The 17,446-nt window shown below is 45.0% G+C and overlaps 2 protein-coding genes across 3 annotated transcripts in view; one reads left to right on the forward strand and one right to left on the reverse strand.

The window, feature by feature from the left end:
- LOC118507175 overlaps positions 1–17,446 on the reverse strand; it is a 118,322-nt gene that overhangs the window by 12,654 nt on the left and 88,222 nt on the right. The window contains exon 2 of one of the 2 annotated variants that reach the window (XR_004905609.1): positions 13,644–14,029. The exons of the other annotated variant lie outside the window; for it this stretch is intronic. The gene's annotated coding sequence lies outside the window, so the exon portion shown is untranslated. The remainder of the gene's footprint in view (positions 1–13,643; positions 14,030–17,446) is intronic. 2 annotated transcript variants of the gene reach the window in all.
- Positions 31–17,446, forward strand: part of LOC118507167 (neuropeptide Y receptor type 2) — a 54,021-nt gene continuing 36,605 nt past the window's right edge. The window contains exon 1 of the mRNA XM_036045231.1: positions 31–686. The gene's annotated coding sequence lies outside the window, so the exon portion shown is untranslated. The remainder of the gene's footprint in view (positions 687–17,446) is intronic.

The raw sequence follows: 17,446 nt of genomic DNA on the forward strand, positions 1-17,446 counted from the left end.
CATGAAAATCACTGTTACTGCAAAATGAGCCAAATGTTCACAATCACCAGTGAGATGGAAACCCTGCATCTTCTCTCATGCTCACAGGTTTGTTGAGGGAGACCAGCAGATGCTTACGATGTGCGTTGGCACGAGCTGTAGCTGTACAAATGCCAGCCCCTATCAGCTCGTATCAGCACCGAAGATGTCAGTTACGTTTCGGTGCGGACTGCGTAAGGTCGTCCTGCAGTTCCTTCAGCTCGTACAGTACGTTACGGACTCAATTGAAGTTCACGCTGTAGCTCTACGTTTGAATTTGTAACAGATAGTGATAAGTAATCAAAGCGATTTTTAATGCCGAATCTTAGAGAATGCTTTATATTGTGCGTGTATATTAAATGAAACAAAAAATAGTATTCAAGTGAACTAGTTCAGTGAATGTTAAGCGAACAAATTGCACATCTTTGCGAGTGGGTGAAACAAATAGTTTTAAAATTTTAAAAGTGAATGTGCAAGTGTCTGTTTGAAAAGATCAGACTGCCTGTCTAGCAAAGTTGCTGCCGGTCAACAAATTTGCTCCTGATAGGAAGCGCAACAAAAAAAAAAAACTCCAAACAGGCAAATAGCATCAACCACTTTTTACCAACCGAAATACCCACAAACACCGTGATTCGCTCTCATTCCCGCGGCACTGCTTCGGTGGAAAGGTAAGTAAATAAGCCGTGGTGGATTTATTCTGTGGGATTTAAGGGTTTAGCTTCCGTTCGGCGTACCGTAGCATCCAAACAAGTGGTCCCGAGTGTTTACCCCGCGGGCACTTTCTGTGGAGCTGAGCAGTCCGGACCGAGCAGTCTGCCCAACTTTGTCGCCTTGTTTCACCATCTGCTTAGAATGATTGCCAACCTGCAAGTGCAAGCAGTGCAGTGCTATTATGCTGCAGCGAGGCAAACCTCCTAACCTGGCCAAAGAAAAACAGAGATCTGGCATGCGGTAGGATTCATTTTCCGAGAGGGAAAAATGTTTTGTTAGCTCCCCTCTGCCTTCGTCACTCACTGCTGCGGTCAAACGCAAGGCAACACACTTCGCACCGACCAAGACCAACTTATTGTATTCAAAATCAGTTCATTCTGGGGTTGAGATCCTCCCAAAAGGACGAGAAGTTGTGGGATGATGTGAGTTTAAAACTCGCTCACTCGTGCTAGTTTGCGTCACAATATTTGTCCCGCACAGCAGGTCCTTTGAAAGTGGTTTAATGAACTATGAAATAAATAATTCGATTAGGTACACCGCCAACATGTTGCTGCAAGTGGACCCAGACACATCTGGCACAGTTGAAGCGTTTGGATTAAGACATTAGCAAAATCGGGGAACAGCTTTCCTCCGTCCTGTGAGGATTCAAGTTTCCTCTTGACTCGCTGTTTCGTGCATTGTTTCGGGTGATTGTGATGCAAAATTGCTTTGCGTTTTGTTTATATGTCTGCCTTCCAGAGCAAAGCCATTTCTTTTATGCTCCACATAAACCCGCCACGAGCAGACCGCTCGCTGCAGTTTAGTGCAGATGAGGCACACGAGCTAACACAAAAGCATAACTGTGCCCCTCAATCATTTCAACACGATAAACATGTGAAACGGTGCGTCTCAAGGAACGTCTGGCTGTATTTCCGTTTGACAACAAAGGACGACAGCGATAGCAAAAACAAACGGCCACCACGGTGTGCCGGTGGCCGAGCCGAGTGGGACGGTAGAAACCGGAAAAGTTCACCCAACAATCCGTTCCCTCGAGAGAGGCCCGGTCCATTTGTACAGGTGCACGTGTATTGTTAGCCACAGTGGAGTCAGCGCTTTTCTTTTTGTTTTCTTCCCCGATCGCCGGATTGGTTCTCGGGTTCCTCCTTGGTGAAGGAAAAGTCAAACTACAACATGATGATGTATTGTTCCGCTTCTATTTCCGCTTAACAACACCGGCAGGGGCAGTGTGAGCGTGAGTTCAATTAAAGTACATCATCATCATCAGCAGCAGAGTCTGAAACAGAGAGCCGCCGTCCGGAGAGTTCCGAAAGAAGAGTTCCGGTCCGGTTTAACGTGGCTAAAGTTTCCCTCGGCCATATTTGCTCGGGGAAAAGATGGCACAGAAAAAAGGATGTAGAAAAAAACAAAACCTGGAAGTTGAGGCATCGTCGAGTTTCCTCAGCGTCCTGAGCGTCCTCAAGCGTCGGCAAGCCAACTCATGACCACCCGTCGAGAGCGGCATATGTTGACGACGTGCGCTTAATTGAAATTGATTTTTCTTCGCCGCTGCAGTAAAATACGATCGCCTGATGCCCACACATGCTCGCCTGTGAGTGCCTGTGTATGCGTTTATGTACGCACTTTTAATGATGATAAACACATCATGGTGGTTGGTGGCTGGTGGTTGGTGTTTGCGTACCAATGCCACAGGCCAATAATGGCAAAAAGCGTGTAGATTAGTTCCCGGCGCAGAAGGACACGAACCTTACAAGCTCACAATATGGTGGACAAACAGAAGGTGATGTAAGTTTGTTTTCCCCGGCCGCTTTTCCGATTGGGGTGCTTCGGCAAAAATGGATGCCATTCGTTTGAACTTTCAATGGATTCACTTTTTTTGGTGTTGGTGTGATTTCCGGTTTTCCGGCGAGCCTGTGAGACTGACTGTGCGCGTCAAGGTTAATGGATTTCAAAGTATGTTTGAAGAGTAATCACCACCAACACCGCGGCACCGCGTATCGCGGAATCGAGTACGGACTTTTTTCGCTATCTCTCGTGTGTCTGTGGGTATGGGTTGAGATTAGCGCAAACGACCTTGGTGTGATGGTTTTTCCGATACGACATGGAAACACACACAAGAAAGCAAGAAAGACGAAAACAAACGCTCGGTCGGTGTGAGGGCAATTTGTAATGTAATGGATAAACATTGATGTTGATGGAGTCATTTGGAAACAAAAGTCCATTTTTTGTTAGAACCGGAGATCGAGGAAATAAAGGAACTGCTTAATATGATTACCAACATATAACTATTAATGTATTGTCTTCAACAGGGCACCTTATCGACTGATGTTTTGCAATAGAATTCTTAAATTAATCTACTCTTAGCACTCTTACTACATTATTCGAGTGCTTTACGACGGACGTAAAGCAGAACGATTTATTTGCCCCCTTAATATCATTTGATCTTTTAAAACACACTGCAAACACGGAGTACGTGCCCTGCCTTTCAACCTTCCAGTCAAACGCACGCAAACCTTCAATTATTTCAGCTACACTCAGCAAATTGGCTTTCGATACAATTCTTATTTGCTGCTGCGCTCCAAACAGCAGGCCCATTCAACATCATTTTTACGAGTGCAATATTGATCTGTCTATGCGAACCTTCAGACCAACCGCAGCATCACGTGAATAAACATTTTTCTACACAATCCTGACAAAGTGGCGGAGGGGTGGTGTGGTGAGGTGTAGCCCGAAACGTGGAAGTAAAGTGAACGAAACCATGTTCTGGCAGCCGAGCAGCTCATAGCTTCAAGCGCGAAGAGTCCAACTCCAAAGCCGCACAACACGTCCCGGATCGAGCAAAGCTTGATTTGATAGAGTGTTGCAATCAATTTAATTTTCCCTAATTGAGTACATGTGTCACCGTTTGCCGGCACCCAGCCCAATAATTGATAGAAGAAGATTCCGTTCAATTCCACGTCACCATTATACGCTGACGGTCGTATCTGCTGGTCCTTGTTATACGCCGGGCGTGCACTTCGAGGTGGTCCATACCCGTCCGCCTTCGTGTATGTTGCCAATGTACTGCACAAAGAATTGGGTGCATCGTGCAGCTAAGCGGTACCGAAATCGCAACGTGCATCCGTGCAATCGAGAGCTCTTCAAACCGGTCGAGGTCCGGCTAGCTAGGTCGCTACATCCGTTTCGGTGTAACAAATTCAATTGAAGCAAACAATAAACTGAAGATGGGCACCGCATTGTGAAGATAAATTATACGCTACGCTCTTTGCTTTCGCTCGTGCTCGCTTGTGTGGCTCCTCGGTGTGCATCAAATGCTGCGGACGGATTCTTTCTGCTTCACAGAACCGAGCTGCAATGATTCGAGGAAAACCCACACCGGAATGTGATCGGGCGGGCAAGAGATCGGTGCGGGACGATGATATTAAAATCAATAGAAAGTTGTCGATAAAGGCAAACAAACCGCTTCAGCGTTCGGTTTATCTCAAGCTTTTGCAGAGCGATACGAACCCGTTCGATGGAACAGGTCTACCGATGCCAACAGGTCTTCGTGGAAAACTGCTTCGGTAAACAATGCCGCCGAGTGCTCGTTTGTTATGAAAAAGTTATGAACTCAGCATGAAAAGTTTGGTCACAAATCGATGCTTTAAGGCGTGCGACTCGACCGTACTTTCTGTTCTCGACTGCAAACCCGGTGAAATCAAAGGTGATTTCTTCTTTGCCGAGTATTCATTATTGTAAATTAATAAACAACGTCTATCTTGCCGGCTGCATTGGCTAAGGTTCGGAGAGTTCGAAACACGTGCGTAACATGCTCGGTTTTCCAACCTTTAGCTAAATTAATTTACTGCACATAAACAATCCATTCGGGGTCAGTGTGGTAGTTGGGTGCCTCGCACGCCTGGGCGGAAATCTATAGGAAATTTAAGAACACACACATAGAGACAGCTGCAGAACGAGCAATGCCCTTTTCCGATCGTCATCTAGCTTTACTCAGATGATCCGAGAAGGAGCAATCTTAGGCGACCGAGGTGGAATCGCATTCGCACAAGAAACTGGAGCGGAGGAAATGAGATTTTATATGAAGCGTATCTGCTACGGAGAACGTCTGTCATCGACAGCGCCGAGCCGGTTGAATGGAGTCTGGAAGAAAAAAAAAGGCGAAAAACTCGACTGCATTATGTGCTGGTCGCTAAACTCTCTGTTGCTCAAGCGACGTTTTCTTTCAACGCTATCAATGGCCAAATCGGAACTGCTGCTGTATCGAGTGTTGCTGACGGAAGTAAGACGATCTGGCTTACATCCGAAAGTCAAAGTGAGTGCCAGTGCCATGAGTGAAGATTTTCCTTCCAAAGTTATCGATTACCCGAGCTTTAACGTGTTTTAATAGATGCATCAAAGGGGTAATGGCGAGTGAAAAAGAAAAACTTTGACGGATAAATTGGAAAACGATGTATTTTATGTAACGGGAACATTTTTGTAATGACGCTCCCCCAACACGTGTATGCAGTACGAAATATGACTGCATGCGTCGGCACTCTTTTCGCAGTCGATCGAGCATACATCTGGGCTGGAAATATGTACCTTTGATGAGATATTCGTTTCACGCATTTCTTGGAAAGGAATTTATGAAGCCTGCAAAACCTGTTTCCAAGACTGCTGCCGTAAGAACGGTCCGGATGCATCGGGATTCGTTTCCCTTTCCGAGAACGAGATTACCGACATCCGGGTAGGAATGAAGGAATGGTGCACACATCCATGCCCGCATCATGAGCAAGTATGCTGCCGCATGGAAAATGAAAACCGATGATTGTTTGCCGATCTGGTTCATTCGATTCTGCTAATGCTATTGGTGGTATGATTTTAACATACAATGTGTGTTTAAGCCCAACTCCACACATGCACACACTCGTACACACACCGTGTATGGAAAAATTAAAGAGAAAATACGGTTCATATGCCGGAGCAGGAAGCTCATTCCATTGTTGGGCGATTGCTCGGAAATGCCAAACATTCATGGATAACATTCTATCATGCGATGGAAAGTATTCTGTGGTTGAACGATGGTTGTTCTGATAATTTCAATATCATTCAACAGTGGGTTTAAAACCATCATACCACAAAAAACAACATTCGAAAAGGGCAACCATAACGAAGCTAAATATGGAAGCTAATCGATTCAGCCCCATTCATTAACCTAATTCGCCGAACGTCAAATGAAATTATCTTCATTAAAATGCTAGCCCATGGATGCGTTCGGGCTATTGCTTAATCCCGAACCCCAAAAATTTCCTTGAACATTTTTTTACTACCACTCCTTTATCGATAATCATAACCGTGCTTTTGGATCGGAAGGTTAGCAGTAACTTTGTGACCTCTTGCCGCCCAGAGGGCAGATATCAAAGCTTATTATCATGTCGATCGAGCTAGGCATTATTTTTCCCGGGACCTGCTGCCGTTTTTGGCCATAACACAAGCGACGGGAAGTACTTGAACAAACTTTACCACGGTGGAGAGACCAGAGAGACCGGAGAGAGAGAGAGGACGGACGAAAACGTCCCCTTTTTCTGGTGGGACAGAATTCGACGAAGAGTGATTTGGGTCACGCACAGAGTCAGCACTGGATGTCATCATCATTGGCAAGTGGCCGCATTTGTGACCGCACGGTATTAGACGAAGAAATCTGCCATTTTACGCCTCGTTTCATATTTTATAAGTTGTTTTAGGACACATTGTTAGTGGAACGGCGTGCCTCTGTGGCTTGTACTGCAATTGTAGTGTGCCCCCGAGCACCGAAAGGCAGAACGTGGATGTCCAGAAGAGTAGCATAATAATGGTAAAAGTTTATGATCGCTCAGACGAAAAACGGGGAGGCGCTGCATCGCATAATGAAAGTAGAATTTTTAGCATGCTGTGAATAAAAAAGAAGATCGTTTGTAGCAGATGGGTCGGCCTGACAAAAGTTTAGCCGGCACATGCCGAGCGAAATTGGGACAAGTAATGGTCTAAAAGCTTTTCTTAATAACAGCAGAGGATTAAGCAACAACAGTTACGGTTGAATGTTATTTAAATGTCGTACATTTCTGATCTTTTATCATCAGCCTCTCACAAGTGTATCATAGTAAGGCATCCATTTTTATCTAGCGATAATTAAAAGTGAAGCAATTCTAAAAATAGTTTCTGGGAAACCCCATTCTTCGAAGTTGGGATAACATTTTCACACCAAGATAAAGCTATCGTCATTCCCGTCATTCTGGCCGGCACTTTGGAAAGTGCATATGACGAAGTGATGGATGATTTATGACGTGGAAAATGCCTGCGTCAGTTACCACTCATACATTTGCGGTCCCGAATGCTTCTAGGGAATGAATATGATTCGGAGCAAGTTATACTATTTGCAGACCACTTTCACAGCTGCTTGATTACTGAGAAAATGTTGACTTACAAAAGTGTAAATTGTTTGGCTTTAAAGTATAACCACGTTCCACCAATGCCACGGGCAGGTTATTTTGATCAGAAGAGAAAATTAGACTTTTGGGAGATAAATCGTCCCGCAGGGCCCTCAGATACCTTCATCTACTCGTCAAACGTTCGGTTGTACATCCAACTTTGAACTTCATGACGATTTCTGTCTCGCCTCTCCTCCAAACGCTCTATTGTTTTGCAATGCTTCGCCGACTTGAATTAAAGCAAAATAAAACGAACGAAACTGCTTCATTCATGCGTCCTGTTATTCTTCCATTCATTCGATTCCCACGACTCGGCGGTAGAACTTTCAGTGGAGATGAATTAGTATGTCAGCTCTGGTCGACTTTTGTGATGATTTATTTTTTGCTATTTACGTGTAAAAGCTTCACCTAAATGAAGGAAAAATATTTTCCCAGCGACCAATCATCTGTGGGCTGGGTTGTATGTTTTGTCTATCTTCGCATTGCTTTTTTTCCTTCCCCGAAGAATGCTACAGATGGGTGCCTTGCGGCTTCGTAAGAAAAGACAACCCCTCGAAAGATGCTATCTGTTTTGGGCCGAGAAACTGTACGGAAGAAAGCAGGTTTTGGAAAGTGGCCGTCGGTTGGTTTGTTGAGCTGATGATGAAATGTAAAATGATGATAAAAAATAGCTCTCGCGCTCCACGCCACCCCGACACGTCCGGGGTGATGCGTGGCCTGGAATATTATTTTGTTGAAATTTTGTACCTTCAGGGGACTCGAGTCGCCCGAACACTATAGCTGAAGTCGTGACTTTTCACCGTACACATTAGGTTTCCTTTTTGGATGCCAGACGGATCCGTACGTTTTGTTCCGTTTCGCCGGAATTAAACTTCACTCGAAATGTTTTTTTAACCGTTTTGTTTTTTACTTTCCCGCAGCGCGTTCGCTTGTCGCGTCAGTGATAAATATTGTCGCGATCCGACAGGAATGGCGTGACTGGCGAGAGAGATATAATGCGATAGCTAAAGATCAGCATCCGAGGCTCAGTCTAAGAAGCCAGACTGAGCTCGAAAACCCTGGGCTGGAAGGATCTGGCACGTCGTGCGAGTCGCTTCTGGCAGTCACCCGAAATGTATCCCGCGTTGACAGGTGGCGTGTTGTGGTTTTGGGGTGCTGAGCACTGAGTGCTTGCGATAAGCTCATGCGGCCTAACGGTGCGAATCGACGATGGCTGCGAAGACGCCACGGTATCAATGACTCAAATTGTATTATTCAAATATTCATTTCAACCCCAGGTGAAACCCAAGCTTCGCGAAAACTGTAGGAAACCGAACGAAAATGGTCGAAATCCGCACATTTGAAAGCACTGAGTTCGAAGAATTGATCAATAACAGCTTGCATGAGATTCGCGCAAATTGTGGGGTTTCGATCTCGTTTTTTGTGTTGATTAGCACGTCCGGCGATGCTCTTTTTCACTTAGTCCAAGGAGAACCGAAACCTTAGGAACGAAAACCGCAATAACATTGCATTAAAGCAGAGGGAAAATCCTGAAAGCGTGTGTTTCGATCAACAATCGTAAACATTTTATTGTAAGCTATCCAAATTATGAAAAAAAGTTTGATAATTCTGATTCTTTTGCACATAAATTTAGAACAGTATGATGCCGTTCACGGATACCAACTTTCCGAGAACCATTTGCCCAATCATTGTTATTGACGATGAACGTTTCAGTAAACACATTACGCCACGTTTCTCATTAGACGACCGTCATTTTTCGCTGTCCAATGTTTTTGGCAGTTATCAGTTCTAATAAGTATATTTTGCTGTATTGTAACTGCCAACTGACAGTCTGAAGCCTTCTTCCTATCCCATCGAGACACGGCCAACGAGATGAGCTACTGGGCGCCTCCATTAAATCCAACTTCGCCACGGCAGCGCGCCGTAATCAGAATTGGTAAACAGCAATTGTGACGCTGTTTGGAAATGTGCTCTGGTGGAAGCGGTTGTTTGTGAAACTATTTAAGCATTCTGCTGTCAGCCCTTTCCTACCACGCCAGTTGAAAGATTATTCCAGAAAAGCTATTTTCAGCAACGCACACCCATTAGACAGATAACAATGGCGTTATTGGAGAGCAATCGAGGTTCGATTTAGGCTTCGATGCCGTAGTGTGATGATTTTGGGTAAACTTTTGTTTCCAACGGCGACCCCTTCCTGGTGCGGCACATGCCGATGGCCAAACGGCCGAAATCAATAATGATTCAGCTGGACAGAAGATGTTTACCAACCCAAGGGGCTTCGGGTTCGGACATCCTTCAGACCGGGCGTTCGATTGTTGCGCTTGAAGCTATTGTGACGTACGTACACCGAGCTATGCGAAATTCGGCAACCAATATGAATCTTCCATGCTGTGCTATCACTCGCTCGTTCGGTTCCACTTTCGTTGTCATGCGGTAAGAAACGGGTCTGTGGTGAACGTTGGCGGCACCGCTATCGTTCGGGAAAAGTTTCCGTTTAATCCGTCAGTTTGTTTAGGAAGTAATTTAGTCAACGAGCTGGAAAACAATTCAACAGCCCTGAGCTGCACGGACGTAATGCTTTGTGAGACTAAATGAAGGTGTTGGATTGCGTCTTTCTAGCCAGACCTTTCCTGCAGCTGTAGGTGCGCAAACCGGTCCGTTGTTTTGCCTCGTCTCGTTCAATCCACGCCGGGTTATGCAGGGAAACTGTTGGTGCAGAAAGGTGGAATACAGAAAACAACAGGTATTGTCTTTTTTGGTGGAGTTAAAGCGAGCTAAACGACGCTTCCGCTCTGGTGCGTTTCAAATTCGAGCCATATTCTAATGCCAACCGAAGCGCAGGGCGGTAAAAGTTAAATTGATTTTTTGTCGTTCCGCGTACAAACCGTTCCGAATCCGCCACCATCCACAGCGCAAGATTGTGGTGCTCGATTAGAGCCGGAAATGGGTGTTTTGATAGAATAAAAGAAACTGGTTAAGCCAGCGAACGGTAAAGGTAAAAAAAACCTACCCCCCCCCCCCCTCCCCGTACAAAAAATGCCTTGATGACATCCTACGAAACGTCTTACGTGCAGCATTAACATAATTTTTTTTTGCTCAAAGGCTTTAAAGCATCTTTATGAAGGAATGAGCGAGAGAAGAAAAAAAGCTGATAAACGATTGTTCTCGAAAATTGCGTTGGATTGTTTGTTTTTAAAATGGTTGGCTTCCTGCTGCGGATGTGGCCAGATTACCTCGTGCGAAAAATAGGACGAATCTGCTGGGCGGCAGGATTTTGAGTGAATAATTTATGAGGTGGAATTGAAAAATAATCCCACAGCCCGACAAACACAGGGCCATATGCAAGATGTTGTGCTACCGTTCTCGGCAAACATCCTCAATAACGTATCGGCGTGTTGTAAACACGTAGCCAGGCTCCACCGGCCCAGGATGGGAGAATCGAAATTACTCCAACTCAATTCCCTAATCAACTCCAGCCTCGGTAGCAGCTGTGCTCACGCCCGCCATCCCGAAATGTAATTCCCTTTTGGAGTCTCCATCTACCAGGTGCCTGGCACGGGTACACATATCCCCGGGATGAGCACAATGCGGATTCTCACATCAAAATGCGATTTTTGTTGTCAAATTGATCATCAAAGTGTAGATGGAGCAAACCTTGTGCCCGTGTATTTGGATCAGGTTTCAGAGAATCGGCTTCATCATCGGTTTCCACTCCTTCCCGGTGGCCCCATCCACTGTCGCAAATCCAATGATGGTGGTTGTGCCTTCATCCTATTCTTGCGAACATTCAATTGATGGCTTCGTATTGTGTTGTTGACTAGCATTCCTCGAGATGGTTCGGTTTTGGGCGTGAGACAAGGGCACACACAAAAAAAAAAACTCTTTCTACTGTCAAACTGCGTGTCCTAGTCGATGATGACCCGGAAAATAATGTTATTAGGCAAGAAACTTATCCTCTAACACAGCGCAACGTGTACTTCTCAACAGATGGTTCCGGATCTGTATCTGAGGCACACACATATATGGCTATAAAACCACAGCCATAAGTAAGCTTTGACAGGTAAAAGAGGAAGGGAATAAATCATTTTTTTATTTATTCTTCTTGGTGAAGCCATAAAGCCCATACACAGGACGTAAAAGACGGCCATCCTTTGAAAGGCCCAACATATTTTTATGCTCTAGCCCACCAACACGAACATCGACAAATATGGCGCTGGCATTGTTGCTGCCATCGCTGTTCAAAGCAAATAAGGAGACCGTACCTCATGTAAAAACCACAATGTAATGTGACATGCATGATATTCGAATCCTTCACGAGGGAGCCTTTCGGGAGATTTTGCTTCAGAAAAAGCGATGATTGTGGCGCAGCAACTCAGCATGATGAATGGGACGCACGCGGAAAACTGGGAATAATCTACCCTTAAATCCATTTCGGCAACACAAAGGGCTATTTAACCACTGTTCTGGACAGCGACAGGGCTGCTGCTGGTGAGTAAATATTCCACCAACCACCTGTAACGCTAAATCATGCCGACGCACGCGGCTATGTATTCAACAATTTGGTTGAATAATGTGGAAATAATGAAGCTTCCACAGCTTTCCTTTCCTCGGTCTCTCTACTCTCTGCCTATCGGTGCTTAAGATTCATGGGATTACAATTCCCTGGAAAATTGCGCCCAATTCATCTCTCGCCCCAGAGAGAGAGAGAGAGAGAGAGAGAGAGAGAGACCGAACACGCGGAGCTTTGTAGTCGTTAATAAGAGAACAAACCAATGCCACAAGAACGTTGCTGAGTATGTTAAATATCCACAAGATAAAATGTTAGAAAGAGCTTTTAACGAGACGCATCAATCGAAGCAAAGATGTCAGCAAAACAGAAGTAAGCAAAAAAAACTTTGTTGTCTTTTATGTGAGTGTCGAAAGGAAACAGTCGAGCACAACGGCACACATAGCGGTGTGGGATAAATGGTTTGTTTGTTTATTTGCACCCCAGGCCAGAGCAATAACAACAAGCTTTAGCAGAAGATCTAACGACTGCTCCGAGGCATGGTAACGACTTTGGCTGTGACTTCCACTTTCTTTCTTCACGCCCGAAATGGCACTTCGAATCCGGCGGTTATCTTGTCGGCGCATTTCTCGGGTTTCTCAAGGCTTCAAAAATATGCTGAACATGGCAATGTGAATCCGAGTGGAAGGCACGCGAATTGTAAACAATTTGCTGTCGCTGCCTGCACGCGGCGGGTGTCCTTGTCTTTTCCCCATTGCTGTCGTTGTCCAGGGGATTGGATTTATGCGTTGATTGATCTATCAAATCTAGCGGCAGAACTCGCAAAAGATGCCTTTGAACGCACAAACGCTTCGCTGTCTGTCAGCTGTCATTCTTCGTTCGTCGATGTCGTCTTCGTATGCGTACTGGTCGCGTGAGTCGCAACGCCGGTTGGCATTTTGTCTCGCATCCTTGTTCGTATGTCGATGCTGTTGACGAAAATTGACAGTGATTTATTTGCCGTTCGATTCGAGCCCGCATGATTGCTTCATTATGCTCCGGTGGGAACGGTGGTACAGTGAATTTCAAAATGGCGCAACGGATGATATCGTATATCAAAGATCCTTGCCACACGACTCATACTGCATGCGGCCGGTGCCAGATACACATTTTGGAATAATGTTAAGTGCACCGTGTCTGAGACGTCAAAACCATTAAACACTCACGAGTGGCATCCAAAATGATTATTGAGGTCAGGATAATGCGATTAAGTTGTTCCGCTTTTGTTTTTATATTTTTCAGTCCCTGTGCTGGGCTTCTACACTCGATCACTCAGGCTGGCAATCCAATCTAATTAACAATTTATATTATCACACTCGGACGGATTCACGTGGGTGTGGGAAGGAATGTTGATTTTCATTCAATTACTCGACGATTGTTTGTCGGCGATTACGGCGATGCGTAACAATTTATGTTGCTTTCATTTATTGAATTAAAAATTGTAAACCTTTTCAATGATACTGATGGTTTGCAGATTTTTTTATTTTAAAGTGGAATTAGAGCCTTACAACAGCTCTAACAAGCTCTAACAGCTCCAACAACAGCTGTGCAGAGCAGTAGCAGAGCATTCCCTAATTCCCATCCTGAAGGATCAATAATGTGCAGACCAGTGACAACAATAGGACAGAAACCATGTCCCACATTTAGGTTCCCATCATCCAATGACATTTCTACGAACACTGTTAATAGGACATCTCCATGGTTTTCTTACACTCTTTTGTGTCGATACCACATTCCAAAAAACGTTGCATGAGATAGGGATTGCTTCCTGTCGTCACTTAAATTCCAGCATTTGGAAACAGAATATCCCGTAGAAGAAGTGAGGCCTCAACCACACCTGAAGCAGAACTTTTATTCCGCAGATGTTCCGACAAACTACGGAAAAACAATACAGTGACTAAAAATATCCCAAAATGATAGCTTACCTTACCGTAGCAGGGGTTTCTGTGTCTCCGTTACTGGGGATTTCATTTCCTATTCCGTCCTAAAACACCGCCAATGATCTGGCTCCGAGGAAACAATGAAAAGCTCATCAATTTTTCTAATGGATCGAAGTCACTATTGGGGTTTCTGGTGTTGGTTTTCTCTTCTGCTGGCTGCCTTGGTGCCGTTCAGCGGAAGATGAGCAGTTTTTGTTCATCGTACCGAATGAAAACAGACGATGGACAAAAGCGGCCCCGAAATGGTGATGGAGGAAATCGAATTCGAAACCCGAAACATGTGGTGGATGGTTTCCCGTTTCGCATTGTTGGCTGGTACCATAGAAAGGAGAGTGTTTTTTGTCTGTTATCAACTCTTCTTTATTGATTGCCTGCAACGGAATCGATAGCAAAAATTAACAGAGTTGGAAGGAATTGAATGTCCTTTTTAGGGAATGCTACAACTTGACTGTGTGATAGATTATTAGGTTAGGACTTGAAGCTACGCATTCTCGATCAAATACTTGCAAACAACCAGAAAGGAAATCATTTTCAAACCATAAACAGTTTACTCAACATCAGCGATCAGATTGTGATGCAACACAAACATCTTCAATCACTAATAGCACTTAGCACAGGAAACCGATTTTTGCCTCCATTCCTCGATATCCACTGACGGTTCGCCGGGGACATCGTATCGTGCGTGCGTTTATTTGAGTCTCCAGGGAATAGCGTTCCATTTTCCTCCTTTCGGTGAAACGTTACCTCTTCTTCCATGCTGTCCCGTTTGGTGTGTGCGTGTGCTTGCCGATCGCTCAGCTATTCTGGGTGCCGTGTAAAGTAGTGGAAAAATCACGCTTCCAACAATACATGGATGCCCCGGTTCCGAGAAAGGAAAGATAAAGCCAGCAGATGGATGCTGCTCGGTATTTGCGCAGGAATGCCGTGATCAAAAGCAGTCCCATTCGAAGAAATTACGCTGGTTCCTGCTCCTTGGGACCTTTTCGTTGTTGCTGTTGTCCCTGGCAAGGTCAGGTAAGGCAGGTCGCTCACAGGACGAAACTGATTGTTGATGTACACGCTTGTGTAGTTTTCCGATCGACTGGCATGCATCCCGGGCGGCTGAACGAAAAGAAGCACGGGTAAGATTGACAAACCCATCAAAGGCTTGACGGAAGATAGATGGAAAACGACTTCCTTTCTGTCTGCCTTTTTTCTACTTAACGCTGCTTGAAGACAACGTGGCTGTTTATGCTAGACAAAATAAAAGAGTTTTTCATTCTTTCCTCCACCGGTGGGAAAGAAAAGACGAGCAACAAAGGTTTTCTTAGTAGGTTGAATCACAACCTTTCAACATCGACAGCTGTAAAGAAAGGGCTTTAAATTGAGTGAAAATGTCAACAGTGAATAAGGATAATTTCATTACGAACAATAGGAAGACACCCCGGAAGCTGCGCAAAGAGGACACGCCTTTCAAAACAGTTTGTACTACAGTTGTTTAGATAGGACAATCGAGACTTTGACGAGATTTGAAACACCAGAGCCAGTGGGTGTTGTGTAAATGTTTTCCCCTTCTTAAACTCTCTATTGATTCAAAGAATTCTTGATATAAAAACAATTGGAGGCAGTCCAGTTTTTAGGAAAAATTCATCCACTGTGCTGTTGGTGCATTTTTAATAAAACCAATAATTGGTAACCATCCACAAATGAACGAAGCGTAAGGAAAATAAATGGAGAGAGCTAAAACTTTCCCATAAGCTAGCTTATGTCCTGTAAAATATTCAGGAAACCTTTTAGACCACCTGCACTAAACGATTATTGTGCTCTATTTTCGGTTCCGCACCGTTCGGTGAACTACCTTCGGGAACCATTTACAGCCGCTGCAAGCTGCACTATCTTTAGTTCTTTTTCCGAAGGTTCACACTTAGTTAGAAGATGGAATAAAAACTTTTTCCACTACAATCGTTAAAGTCGTATCATCGTAATGCATACGGCTTCGTAGAAAGGCCCAACTGTTACGAAAAAAAACAGTCCCACTCAGCGAGTCGGGGAAAAACTTTCATCCAAAGCACACGGTTCCGCTATTTTCCCGCCAAAGTGATGGCGGTCGGTGATAAATGGTTCACTTCTCACCGGCACACACCGTGATAGGTTTTCTCCGACCGGGTCCAGAAACCGGAATGGAAAACAGAAGCAAACTACGAGTGGTTGTGCTTTCGTGGCAAACTGCGAACGTGTGCCGTTTGTTGTCGTTGCCGTGCGTCTGAGAGAACGAGCAAGAGGACACGTGAAGTTTGGTCGCATCGGCTCACCACCAAACAGTGGCCGGGGTCGTAAATTATGAGCATCGTTTATCATCACACCTCGCCGAGTTGTGTGTGTGCCTCGTGCCAGGCAACCGATTTGACACTAACTTCTTGAGCCATTTTTAAGCAGGGTGCTTAGCGCGTGCAAGTAGCGTTAACGCTCGAGTTTACGCGAAGGTTGTTTTTCGACGAGAAGCCAGGCCCCGAAGCGACAGACATGCAAAAAGGAAGATGAACAATCGATCGTTGAAAGGTCTGACAGGCTGACAACATCCAGCCGCTCGGCTCGGGGTTCGTGTGCGACATGCGTCGTAAAGGAAATGCTCAATTCATTTAAGCGATTCACACCACTACCACCACGTGTCTAAGATTTTGCACCTTTGGTGACGACGAAAATTTCCAAAGAATTTAGAGCAAAAGTTTCAGATTGATACTTTCTACATGCTTGACCTGCGTCTCGCCCGAGCGTGGGAGTTAGGCTTGAAACACACGCTAATGATAATGGAAAGCGGAAAATCAGGACATTATGACGCCTACCCTTAACTGTACATTATCCTTCCGTGTAAGTAACCTTAAGCAGTGGATTTAAAATGATTTGCAAATGGCAAACAGTACCGTCGGTGGGCCTTCTACTTAGTTCTAACATCGTTAGCCAAGAGTGGTTATTTTAGGGGAAAGTTCGGTTGAACATCATCACGGTCCTGCTTGTGATGATAAGAGCAGGTACAGCAGCTTACAGATCGTCCTAACACGCACGTTGAGATTTTAATGAGCATCAGCACGTTGCATGTTGGAGTGAACATTTTTTCACTGGAAATCATGCACGACCCGAGGGAAAAGTAGCGCTGCACAACGAAGCTGGCAAGTCGTCCGACGGTTAATCTGTAATGATCCATGAAAGAGTGTGTCTCAGCATCACCGTGAACAGAATGACTGAGCACATAATCCGTCGAGCTGGGTGGATTCGGTCACGCTATTCGCCTTTAATGCTCGTCGTAGAAAGGGTGACTCTATCCCTCGCTTAAAGCTTGACCAGTCCACCTTCCTTTCGCACAGATTGATGCACTGGTGGTGATGGAAGTGAAATGTACTTTTTATTACACGAGCTTTACTCCCTCACAATCGAAGCCACGAAACCATCAACTACCAACCGCAACGCACAGTGCTGACAGAACGTTCGGTTAAAACGGAAAGTGGCCACGTTCTAGGAACAGCTCGGACCTGGAGCCAGATCGAAATAAGATTATGCTCACCCATGCAACCGACTCCACTTTTGTGTAAATGTTTAATATTTGAAGATCTCTACGATGCCGCATCCGTACGTGACACCGGCGGATAATGCGATAATGGTGCAGAAGCATTATGCCTCGATTGTCCTTGCTTCCTTGGGCGAGCGGAAAACTCTTGGTCGTTCGCGCCGTCGTTATCAATTCTGCCGACGAACGCTCGGAAAAGTACAAACTACACTTATCCTTTACGCCACCGGATTTGGATAGTGTAACA

Source organism: Anopheles stephensi, chromosome 2 (genome assembly GCF_013141755.1).
Source record: "Anopheles stephensi strain Indian chromosome 2, UCI_ANSTEP_V1.0, whole genome shotgun sequence".
Taxonomy (NCBI): domain Eukaryota; kingdom Metazoa; phylum Arthropoda; class Insecta; order Diptera; family Culicidae; genus Anopheles; species Anopheles stephensi.